This window comes from Acomys minous (assembly GCF_964271855.1).
Source record: "Acomys minous genome assembly, chromosome: 2".
Taxonomy (NCBI): Eukaryota; Metazoa; Chordata; class Mammalia; order Rodentia; family Muridae; genus Acomys; species Acomys minous.
In genome coordinates this window covers 110,874,517-110,886,727 of record NC_140484.1, presented here as the reverse complement: position 1 = coordinate 110,886,727, position 12,211 = coordinate 110,874,517, and the positions used below count along the sequence as shown (strand labels likewise).

The window sequence follows — 12,211 nt, the reverse complement described above, 5'->3', positions numbered from 1 at the left end:
TCAGATATGGGCCACATGTCAGATTATGTGGTAAAATTTCTCAGTACAATTTCCTGCTTTATATTGGCTCTGTGTAGTTCCTCCTGAGAGTCTTTCTGGGTACTTTGTATTTTGCTTGGGCATTGAAAATAGGATTGCTTTCTCCCAATAAAAGGTTTGCACACATTATTGCAAGCATATAGGAATCCTATCGATTATTGGAGGGTTACTTTGCACTTAACAATTTCTCTTCTTATTGGTCCTGGAATACTGTCACCTTTGAATAACTATTGCTTTCTTTTTTTTTTTTCTTTTTTCTTTTTTTTAATGGTGGAATAGTCTACACTTTGAGATACTAGGGAGTAATACAGATAACAGTATTCGGGGCACTTTATAAAACCATAACCTCAAGGTCATTAACTTAGGCTTTAAGCATTCGCTTTGTGAACCCCATTTTCTTCTGGTGAAGGACGCTTCTTGGGGTTGACCCCAGCACCTCTCACAAGTTAAGCATGCACTTTACCATGGAGAAGCGGATCCTAACCTGTGGGTCACAGCCCCTGTGGGGCTTGCATATCAGATACCCTATATATCAGATATTTATGTTACAATTCAGAACAATAGCAAAGTTACAATTACGAAGTCACAAAAAAATAATAATTGTGTGGCTGGGGGTCACCACAACATGAGGAACTGTATTAAAAGATGCAGCATTAGGAAGGTTGAGAACCACTGCCGGGAGCTACAGCCCTCCATCCTCGAGTTGAATTCTTGGTACGATTCCTGTCTCTCTCCAGAGGACATGATCATCATTGTCAGAAGTTGGTGCTTTATATTTTTGTATGCTTTTGTGTTTTTCCAAAGTATTTCTATATATATAAGCATTGCACAGTTGTCGTCTGTATGTTTCAAGTCTCAGCTAAATATACTATGGTGTATGTGTGTATATATTAATTGTTATTATTATTGGTTTTTGAGATGGGGCCTTATGTAGCCCAGGCTGGCCTCAAACTTGCCATGTAGCTGAAGATGTCTCTGAATTCCTGATTCTCCTGCTCCCACCTCCCATGAGGATTACAAAGGTGTCATGCTAATTATTATCCAACTTGTGGCTTTCTTTCTTTGTTTAGAATCAAAGTCTTTTAAAAATTAATCTGGGCCAGGCATGGTGGCGCACACCTTTAATCTCAGCACTTGGGAGGCAGAGGTAGGCAGAGCGCTGTGAGTTCGAGGCCAGCCTGGTCTACAAACTGAGTCCAGGACAGCCAAGACAGAGAAACCCTGTCTCAAAAAAAAATTATTCTTTGACAGTTTCATACACACACACACACACACACACTCACACACACACATACACACACACACTAGATTCAAAGTACAGCGATCTCCTAGAACCCTCCCTTACCTTCTCCAGCTCCCACCAACATGCTCCTCTACCAAGCCCCTACTCTACTTTCATGTCATTTTGTTTTGTTTTTGTTTTTGTTTTGTGACCAAACATGGGTGCAAAGCTATCCACGGGAGTATGATCCCTCATAGTGGTCACATCACTAAGAACAATGACTTCCTATCACCCATAGCCACTGCTGCCCACAGCTCCCCTGGGGAGGACTGGACTCCATGGCCTGTCCATGGCTGCTTATGGGTTCACTCTTTGTAGGCCCTGTGCAGGCAGCTGCAGCTCTCAGGATGATTAGCATAGCTATGTAACTCACTTATTTTCATTCGAATTTTACTTCATGCATATTCTACTGTGTATTTTCTATTCTTTTGGTGGCCATTTAGGTGATAATTGTTTTCTTTTATATACTGCTGCAAAAAAGTATTCTTATGAAAGAGTTTTTTTTCTAGCTAGTATAACTAAAAGTAGAATTTCTGAGCGGGAAGGGTCTTGCTCTCTCTATACAAGTGTTTCTCAACCTGTTACTCCTTTGGGGTCAAACGAACCTTTCACACGGGTCACGTGACCCAAGACCACCAGAAAACACAGATACTTACATTACTATTCACAGCAGGCGGCCAAATTACTGTTATGAAGTAGTAACAAAAATACTTTTTTTTAACCTTTACCACTCAAGATCTATTTTTTAATTGTCTCCTCATGTAACCTCTTCTCTCTTCCCATCATCTCTGCCTCAACTCTATGCTTTTCAAAGAACTGGATTATAGGGAAACATCTCTCCAGAAAGTGGCAGACTGCCTCTGATTCATTGTAACTACTTAGCAGTGAATCAATTGCGATCTGCCACACTCTGGAGAGATTTTAAAAAAAAGATGTTTGGCAAGTCTGCTTCCAGCTTCCAGTCAGCCAGCCAGGCTCTGTACCCTGGTCAAGGGAGCAATGCCACGCCACATGCTACAGAGTAGGATCCAACCCCCAATTCTCTGTGGATCCCTGAGGGTTGCAGAGGGATCCCACATGCTCATGGCTGTGGTTTTATCATCTTGCATTCATCACCCCACTCAGGAAGACAGACTTTTATTATGCAGCAAAGTTTCTGCTGCAGGGTAAACTTCGACATAATGCAATTGTGTTCTCGATCCAATCAGCTAATTTAAGTATAAAAGCATAGAGAACAGACCTGAGGTAAGTCTCAGGTATATAGAGTTGGGGGTCACCACAACATGAGGAACTACATTAAAGGGTAGGAGCATTAGGAAAGTTGATTACCACTGTTCTATACTTCTAAATAAAAAAGTACTTTTAAATCCTATGTACATTTTAAGTGTGTGTGTGTGTGTGTGTGTGTGTGTGTGTGTGTGTGTGTGTGTAAGGGACACATATGTCATAGCATGCAGAGGACAACTTGGTGGAGTTGGTTTTCTCCTTTCACTTTTATGTGGGTTTTGGGGATTAAACTCAGGCCCTTAAGTTGTCAGCTGTGGTAAAAGCCTTTACATGCTGAGCTATCTCACTGGCTCCTGCTACAGTTTTATCTGTCTGTCTGTCTGATGTGATTTTAAAAACGTTCCTCATTTCAAGATTTTCCTCCCATCTCCTCTCCCAGACAGGATCTCACTATGTAGTCCTGGCTGTCCTGGAACTCCCTACAATGACCAGGGTAGCCTTGACCTCACAGAAAGCTTCCTGCCTCTGCCTTCCCAGTGCTGGTATTAGAGGCGTGTGCCCCACACCACACCTGGCCTTATATTTGTTACTTGTCTGTTTTCATATAGGATGCTTTTTCCTTCCTTCCTTGCACTTCTTCTGGTATTGCCTCTGTGGACTTTTTACGTTCCTTACAAAACATAAGTGTTTTGTTTTCATAGTCCTTTAGGAAAATTACCATTTCTTTTGCCAAATTCTCTCCCTTTCTTATCTTGAATTATGAACTGTACCTATATTATACCATCCTGTGTTTCCCCATAGTATTTAGATGTTTTGTTTTGCCCTCCTTTATTTTTCTCTTTGTGTTACCATTTTGGTAATTTCTTTAGAATTATGTATAATTTCAGCAATTCCTTCTTTTTGTTGTGACACATGTCCTGATGAGCCTATCAAATGCATTCTTTTAAAAATGAACATTTTGATTCATTCTTTGACAATTTCCTCATGTATACACTGAATCTTGATCATATCCAACTATAATTTCCCTCATATTCCTTCCTGGGCTCCCACTTTACTTTCCCCTTTCCCCTCCTCCTCCACTTCCTCCTGCATTTCCTCCTTTTCTATTTTGTTTTATAACCCACTAAGTCAAATTAGTGCTGCCCTTATGCCCGTGGGTGTAGGACCACCCACTGCAGCATGGAAGCCTACTAGTGGGCGTGCTCCTGAGACAAACGACTCTCCCTACCCCAGTAGCCATCAATTACCAATAGCTCCTTAGCTTGGAGTACAGCCTCAAGAGCCTCTCCCTCATCTGCGCTGGCATAGAGACTGGCTTGCTCTTGTGTCATAGCTGCTGTTAGTTCATGAGAGCAACAACCCTGTCATGTCCCATAGTGCCATTTCACCGCGCGCCTCTAGTTCCTCACATTCTTACATTCTTTCTGCCTGCTCTTCTGCATTATTTTCTGGTCCAGATGGTGACTGGATAGTATAGCTTCTGTCTCATAATGATCACACTCAGTTATCATCAACCTTTTCTGTAGAGGCAGTTTCCTGACTGTGACATCACCAAACCACAAACACGAGGATTATATTTATGAGTCTGGTGTCCTCTAGATCACTTGGTGGACAAAGCATCGATGACTCTAAGGGTGATGGGATTAGAGTATAATAATGACTCTTTTCTCAAACTTTAAATTTTTATTATTTAACCTTGTTCTTTGACAATTTCATACACGTGTAAAATGCATTCTGGTCACTCTCACCTCCACCCTGTCTTACCTCCCTCTCATCCCTGACAACACTATGTCACATGCTCATGTCTTTTTGCTTTGTTTGTGACCCACTGGGCTTAAGCAGGGCTGCCCATATGACCACAGATTTGGAACTGTACACTGGCACCTGGTGGGCTCAGCAGAGTTGTCACATAATAATGTTGTCCCAGACTCTGCATTGCTGGTAGCTTCTCTTTCCTGAAAGGAATAGAAGATACACAGTCTTGCTAACCCACTCTCCACCCCCATCTCTATACTTAGACGCAGGATCTCATCATGTAGCCCAGGCTGTCCTTAAACCCATAATACCCTGCTTCAGTCCCCTAAGTGCTGGTTACTTTGTTTTCAGCCTCCGAACCTCCTGAGTGAGGAATCTTGGGATGACTCTGTGTATAAGTTAGATATTGGAAGAGATGATTTATGTAAGGACTCATAAAATATGTGTTGGTCCTTTCTCCTTCTATCTTTTTCCTTATAATGCTGGCTTTTTATAACCCAGCTGAAGACATATTTTAAGGCTGACCTGCGTGAGACTCATTTTTGATATATGGCTCAACTTTCTTAACCCACTCTTGGAAGAATATTAAAATACCTCTGAAGGCCATGTCACCAGCCCCCTATTATGTTAAACAGAAGGATATCTTAAGAAAGACAAAGATGGAGACAAGAATAGCTGTTCCACGTAAACACATCTGGCGCGCAGTATTTGAAACCACAGGCATCTTCCTGTAATAAAAATATCCCAATTATTTTTTTGCTTCTCTCTTCCCTTCCCGTCTACTCTCCTTCCTTTCCCCCTCTGTGGCAGGGTTTCCAATAGGCCAGACTAGCCACAAATTTGTACCTGAGGGTGACTTGAACTCCTGATGTTCCTGCCTCTGCCTCCCAAATGCTGGGATTCTGGGATGCTTGGATCATAGGCAAGTACCACTGTACTCTTCCCCATCTGACTCTATAGCTAAGGCTGGCCTCTGACTCATTGCTTTTCTTCTTTCTCAACCTCCTAAGTGCTGGGTTGGCAGGCGTTACCTACCATGTCCCGATTAGTTTTTCTGTAGAAACTGGAAACTTAATGACAGATTTTGTAAGCTTGAGTTTAAATGTTTGCCCAAATTTGTGCCTTAAAAAATGATACAAAGTTGTTAGGAGCACAGCATTGACAGTTCTTTCATTCACAGATCTCCAGAAAAGCCAGGAATGTCAAGTGCACAGAATTGTCTTTCCAGTGTGAAAGATGTAAAACCTATTCCTCCATCCAGAAAGCTGGAAATTGGAAGTGATTAATAGCCTTGTGATCAGTGTTATCTGTTGGGCAAGGCTATATCAAGCTCCTACAACCAGGACCGAAGGTGCCTAGTAATCTAAATGACCTTTACAGCCAGGAGCTTACCAAGCTCTCACTACCAGGACCAGAGGTGATTAATAGCCCAAATGACCTCTATGCTATCAGTATGATTGAGATCAGGCCAGATCTCTCCCTAGGCTGTTAAGATAGTACACTTAGCCTATCTGTAGAACCCATCCTCTTGGAAGAAATGACAGGTACCCTGAGTCATTTTGGTGTAATTATACTTCCCTGTGCACCTGTATTACACCAGGAAACCCCCCCCCCAACTCCAAATTATACTGTTTAAATTAGGGGAAAATGGGAGGGAGGGAAGAATGGGAGGATACAAGGGATGGGATAACCATTGAGATGTAACAAGAATAAATTAATAAAAAAAAAGAAATTAAAACTTTTTTGAAACATCGACAAAACAAAAAAATAAATTTGTTGGGAATAAACCACCTGGCATTAGTCTCCATCTACATTGTCAAAGTCAATCTGAACCCAGTGTTCATTCTCACCTCTTCCTGGTTCATCTCCATGCCTACTGTGATCACCTGCGGGCTCTCACTCACAAACTGATTTTCTAGACCTTGAAAATATAATAATATGGTCTAAGATTATATTTTTGAGCTGAGGTCTCACTATATAATCCCAGGCTATCCTCAAACTCATAATCCTCCTGCCTCAGGACTCCCAGGGCTGGCATTGCAGGTGTTCACCACCATGTCCAGCTATGGAAACAATATTTAACAGCAGTTTTTTTTTTTTTGGTTTTATTCTGATGAAGTGGTCAGGGCCTATCACTGTGGCAATCACTGGCCCAAGCCTTCTTTTGGGTTGGGAGTTCCCTTTGCAGAGGCTAATGAGGAGTGTGTGTTCTGGTTAGGCTCTGAGCAGCAGTGCACAGCGGAACACTGGTCATTACATAAGGTCAGAAAGTGCATCATCTCAGGGTGCTCAAGGGACACAATGACCCTCAGCCCCCTGTGCTGCTCTGTCTCTGTGATTCCACTATCTGGCAGTGGCCCACTGTGCTTAAAGTATCACTTCTTCCCATCAATTAGATTGAAAGGTGGGGAACATGTTTTTTCTCTGGACTCACAGGACCTAGCCCTGTGATACTAGTACCGTGCTCAGGAAGGCTTGGCTAAAGATTGACTGTGCAGATGTGTGAAGGAGGGGAGTGGTTTGCAATTATTCGCCAATGAGGACTTACCTAAAAGTTTCCACCTAAACATCTGACCGAGCTACAGAGGACCAGATTAACATGCACGGAAGAGACTTTCTTTCCTTCCAAGATGACAGGGGAGTTGGACCAGTACCAAGTGGCCTCCCCATGTGGCTGCACCTCATAACTGTCCAGATGTCTTGCCCATTTATTATTAACGGGATGCTTTTTAAAATTTAAATTTATTTTTAAAATTCATTCACATTACATCCCTATTGTATAGCTCCCTCCCTTGTCTCCTCCCAGTCCCACCCTCCCGCTTCTTCCCCTATCCCCCTCCCCTAGTCCTCAGAAAGGGGGAGCCCTCCTCCCTTACCAACTGATCTCAGCCTATCAAGTCTCATCAGGACTGCCAGAGTCTTCTTGCTCTGTGGCCTGGCCAGAAGGAAGAGGCTGAAGAGCAGGCTGCAGAGTCCATGTCTGAGACAGACCCTGCTCCCTGTACTAGGGGACCCACATGTAGAGTGAGCTCCTTATTGGCTACATCTGAGCAGGGGGCCTAGATCTTCTCCATGCATGGTCCTAGGTTGGTGCATTAGTCATTGCTGGCCCCCTTGGGCCCAGATTTGTTGGCTCTGTTGGTCCTTCTTGTGGAGTTCCTGTCCCCTCTGGGTCCTCCTATCCCCCCACCCCCAACACTTTTCCATAAGACTCTGCACTCTGCCCACAATTTGACTGTGAGTCTTGGCATCTGCTTTTATCCCCTGCTGGTTGAAGTCTTTCAGAGGACATCAACGGTAGGTTCTCATTCTGTTCCCTCTTTTTGACTTCTTCCAGTGTCTATTCTATTTGCTCTTATGAATGGGAATTAAGCATTCTTCCTAGGGTGGTCCTTGTTACTTAGTTTCTTTAGGTCTGTGTATTGTAGTGTGGCTATCTTGTATTTTATGGCTAATATCTGTTTATAAGTGAGTTTATACCATGCCTGCCTTTTTGGGTCTGGGTTACATCACTCAGGATGATTTTTTTCCAGTTTCATCCATTTGCCTGCAAATTTCAATATTTCCTTATTTTTAATAGCTGAGTAGTATCCCATTGTGTAGATGCACCATAATTTCTTTATCTATTCTTTGGTTGAGGGACATCTGGGTTATTTCCAGTTTCTGGATATTATGAATAAAGCCTCTATGAACATAGTTTAGCAAATGTCCTTGTTGTATGATGGAGCATCTTTTGGGTATATACCCAGGAGTGGAATAGCTGGGTCTTGGGGTAGAGATGTTCCCAGTTCTCTGAGAAAGTGCCAGGTTGATTTCCAAAGTGGTTGTACAAGTTTTCACTCTGTCCAGGAATAGAGGAGTGTTCCCCTTTCTACGCATCCTCACAGCATGTGCTGTCACTTGAGTTATTTTTATCTTAGCCATTCTGATGGGTATAAGATGGAATCTCAGAGTTGTTTTGATTTGCATTTCCCTGATGATTAAGGATGTTAATCATTTCTTTAAGTGCTTCTTATTTCTGTGCTGTGAATTCTTTGTTTATGTCTGAACCACGTTTTAAAATTTGATTATTTGGTTAATTGGTATTTAATTTCTTGAGTTCTTTATATATTTTGGATACTAGCCACCTGTTAGATGTAGGGTTGGTAAATATCTTTGTCCAGAGTGTAGGATGTCATTCTGTTCTGTTGACAGTGTCTTCTGCCTTACAGAAGCTTTTCAGTTTCATGAGGTCCCATATATTAATTGTTGCTCTTAGAGCCTGAGCTCTAAGAATCTGTTGGTGTTCTATTCAGAAATTGTCTTCTGTGCCAATAAGTTCAAGGTTCTTCCCCACTTCTCTTCCAACAGATCTAGTGTGCCTGGTTTTATGTTGAGGTCTTTAATCCACTTGGACTTGAGTTTTGGTCAGGGTGATAAATATGGATCTATTTGCATTTTTCCACGTGTAGATATTCAGGTAGACCTGCACCATTTGTTGAAGATGCTGTCTTTTTTCCATTGTACGGTTTTAGCTCCTTTGTCAAAAATTAAGTGCCTGTGGGTGTGTGGGTTTATTTCAATTCCATTGATCAACCAGTCTATTTCTATGCCAGTACCATACTGTTTTTATTACTATTGCTCTATACTATAGCTTGAAGTTAGGGATGGAGATATCTCCAGATCTTTTATTGTATAAGATTGTTTTAGTTATTCTGTTTTTTTTTCATATGAAGTTTAGAATTGTTCTTTTAGTGTCTGTAAAGGATTGTGTTGGTATTTAGTGGGGATTACATTGAATATGTAGATTGCTTCTGGTAACATGGTCATTTTTACTATGTTAATCCTACTGATCCATGAGTATGGGACATCTTTTCATCTTCTGATATCTTGCTCAGTTTCTTTCATCAGAGACTTGAAGTTCTTGTCATACAGGTCATTGACTTGCTTGGTTAGAGTTACACCAAAGATATATTTTTATTATTATTTGTGTCTATAGTGTATATATAGGGTATAGTTTCCCTAATTTCTTTCTCAGCTTGTTTGTCATTTGTATACAAGAGTGCTACTGATTTTTAAAAATTAATCTTGTATCCAGTCATTTTGCTGAAGGTGTTTATCACCTTTAGGAGTTCTCTGGTGGGTTTTTTTGGGCCATTTGTTTATACTATTATATCATCTGCAAATAGTGATACGTTTACATTTTCCTTTCCATTTGGACCTCCTTGATCTCTTTTCTTTGTCTTATTTCTCTAGCTAGAACTTCAATTACTATATTAAAGTTGTATGGAGTGGGCAGCCTTGTCTTGTCCCTGATATTAATGGAATTTTTTTGAGTTTCTCTCCATTTAATTTTTTTTGGCTATTGGTTTGCTGTATATAGCCTTTATTATGTTTAGGTATGGGACTTGTATTCCTTATCTTTCTAAGACTTTTATCATGAAGGGCTGTAGTATTTTGTCAAAGGCCTTGTCTGCATCTAATGAGATGATCATGTGATTTTTCTCTTTCAACTTATTTATATGGTGTATTAAATTGATGGATTTTCATATGTTGAACCATCCCTACATCCCTGGGATGAAGTGTACTTGATCATGGTGGATGATATATTTGATGTGTTCTTGCATTCAGTTTGCTAATATTTTATTGAGTCTTTTTGCATCAATGTTGGTGAGTGAAATTGGTCTGAAATTTTCTTACTTTGTTGATTCTTTGTGTAATTCAGGCATCAGGATGACTGTGGCCTCATAGAATGAGTTTGGTAATATTCCTTCTATTTCTATTTTGTGGAATAGTTTGAGACTTATTGGTATTAGCTTTTCTTTGAAGGTCTTGTAGAACTCTCCACTGTATCAAAAAAACCCTGTGGTTTTTTGGTTGGGAGACTTTTGATAACTGCTTCTATTTCTTTAGGGATTATAGGACTATTTAAACCGTTTACCTGATCTAGATTTACCTTTGTTAAGTAAAATCTATCAAGAAAATCATCCAATTCTTTTAGATTTTTTCAATTTTGTGGAATATAGGATTTTGAAGTAAGGCCTAATGATTCTTTGGAGTTCCTCAGTGTCTGTTTTATGTCTATTTTTCATTTATGATTTTGTTAATTTGGATGCTCTCTCTCTGCCTTTTAGTTAGTTTGGCTAAGGGTTTGTCTATATTGTTGATTTTCTCAAAGAACCTGCTCTTGCTTTTATTGTTTCTTTGTATTGTTCTCTTTGTTTCTAATTCATCAATTTAAGCCCTGAACTTGATGATTTCCTGTTGTCTACTCCTCTTTGGTGTGTTTGTTTATTTTTGTTTTAGAGATTTCAGGTGTGCTGTTAAGTTGCTAGTATAGGATCTCTGCAACTTCTTAATGGAGGCGCTTAGTGCTATGAATTTTCCTCTTAGCATTGTTTTCATTGTGTCACATAAGTTTGGGTATCTTGTGCCCATTTCATTTTCAGTGAATTCTAGAGAGTCTTTAATTTCTTTCTTTCTTTTGTCCCTGACCCAGTGGCCATTGAGCAGGGAGTTGTTCAGTTTCCATGAGTTTGTCTTCTTTCTCTTGTTTCTGTTGTTATTGTATTTAACCGAAGGTGGTCTGATAAGATGAAAACGGTTATTTCAGGTTTTTTTTTTATATCTGTTGAGGTTTGATTTGTGGCTGAGTACATAGTCAATTTTGGAGAAGGTTCCATGAAGTGCTGAGAAGAAGGTATATTATTTTGTGTTTGGATAAAATATTCTGTAGATATCTGAGAAGTCCATTTGATTGATGGCACATATTAGTTTTATTATTTATCTATTTAGTTTCTGTCTTGATGATCTGTCGATTGGTGAGAGTGGGGTGTTGAAGTCTCCTACTCTTAATGTATGGGGTTCAATATGCGATTTAAGCTTTAGTAACTTTTTTTGAATGTGGTGTCCTTGTGTTTGGGGTAGAGTTGCTCAGAATTGAGACGTTATCTTGGTGTATTTTTCCTTTGATGAGTATGAAGTATTCTTCCCTATCTCTTTTCATTAGTTTTGGTTGAAAGTCTATTTTATTAAATACTAGAATGGCTACTCCAGCTTGCTTTTTGGGTATGTTTGTTTGGCATAGCCTTTTCCAGCTCTTAATTATGAGGTAATGTCTATCTTTATTGATGAGGTGTGTTTCTTGTATGCTGCAGAATGATGGGTCCTGTTTTTGCATCCATTCTATTAGCCTGTCTTTTTATTGGGGAGTTGAGGCCATTAATATTGAGAGATATTATTGACCAGTTGTTAATTTCTGTTATTTTGATGGTGGTGGTATTGTGTGTGTGTGTGTGTGTGTGTGTGTGTGTTTCCTTTCTTTTGATTTTGAAAATGTGTTGTTATCTATTTCCTGTGTTTTTCTGGGTGTAGTTATCCTCCTTGGGTTGGAGTTTTCCCTCTAGTATCTTCCATAGGGCTGTATTTGTGCATAAATATTGTTTAAATTTGGTTTTGTTGTGGAATATCTTTTTTTTCTATCTGTGGTGATTGAAAGTTTTGCTGGCTATCATAGCCTGGGTTGGCATATGTGGTCTTTAGCATTTGCAAGATGTCTGCCCAGGTCCTTCTGGCGTTTATAGTCTCTGTTGAGAAGTCAGGTGTTATTCTGATAGGTTTGCCATTTCATGTTATATGACTTTTCCCCTTGCAGCCTTTAATATTTTTTCTTTATATTTAGTGTTTTGAGTATTATATATCTTCTGCACCTAAGATTATTTCCTCCATCTCTTGTATTCTGTTGTTGATGCTTACCTCTGAAGTGCTTGTTTTCTTTCCTAAGTTCTCCATCTTCAGGATTTTTTCAGTTTGGGCTTTCTTTATTGTTTTCATTTCCATTTTAAGATCTTAAACAGTTTTATTGATTTAATTCACCTGTTTGTTTGTATTTTCCTCCATTTCTTTAAATGATTTTTCAATTCCTTTACC

General features: G+C 39.9%; 1 protein-coding gene across 7 annotated transcripts in view; it reads left to right on the top strand.

Annotated features, from left to right (window-relative positions):
• SV2B (synaptic vesicle glycoprotein 2B) overlaps positions 1–12,211 on the top strand; it is a 184,897-nt gene that overhangs the window by 157,148 nt on the left and 15,538 nt on the right. The window lies entirely within an intron of this gene.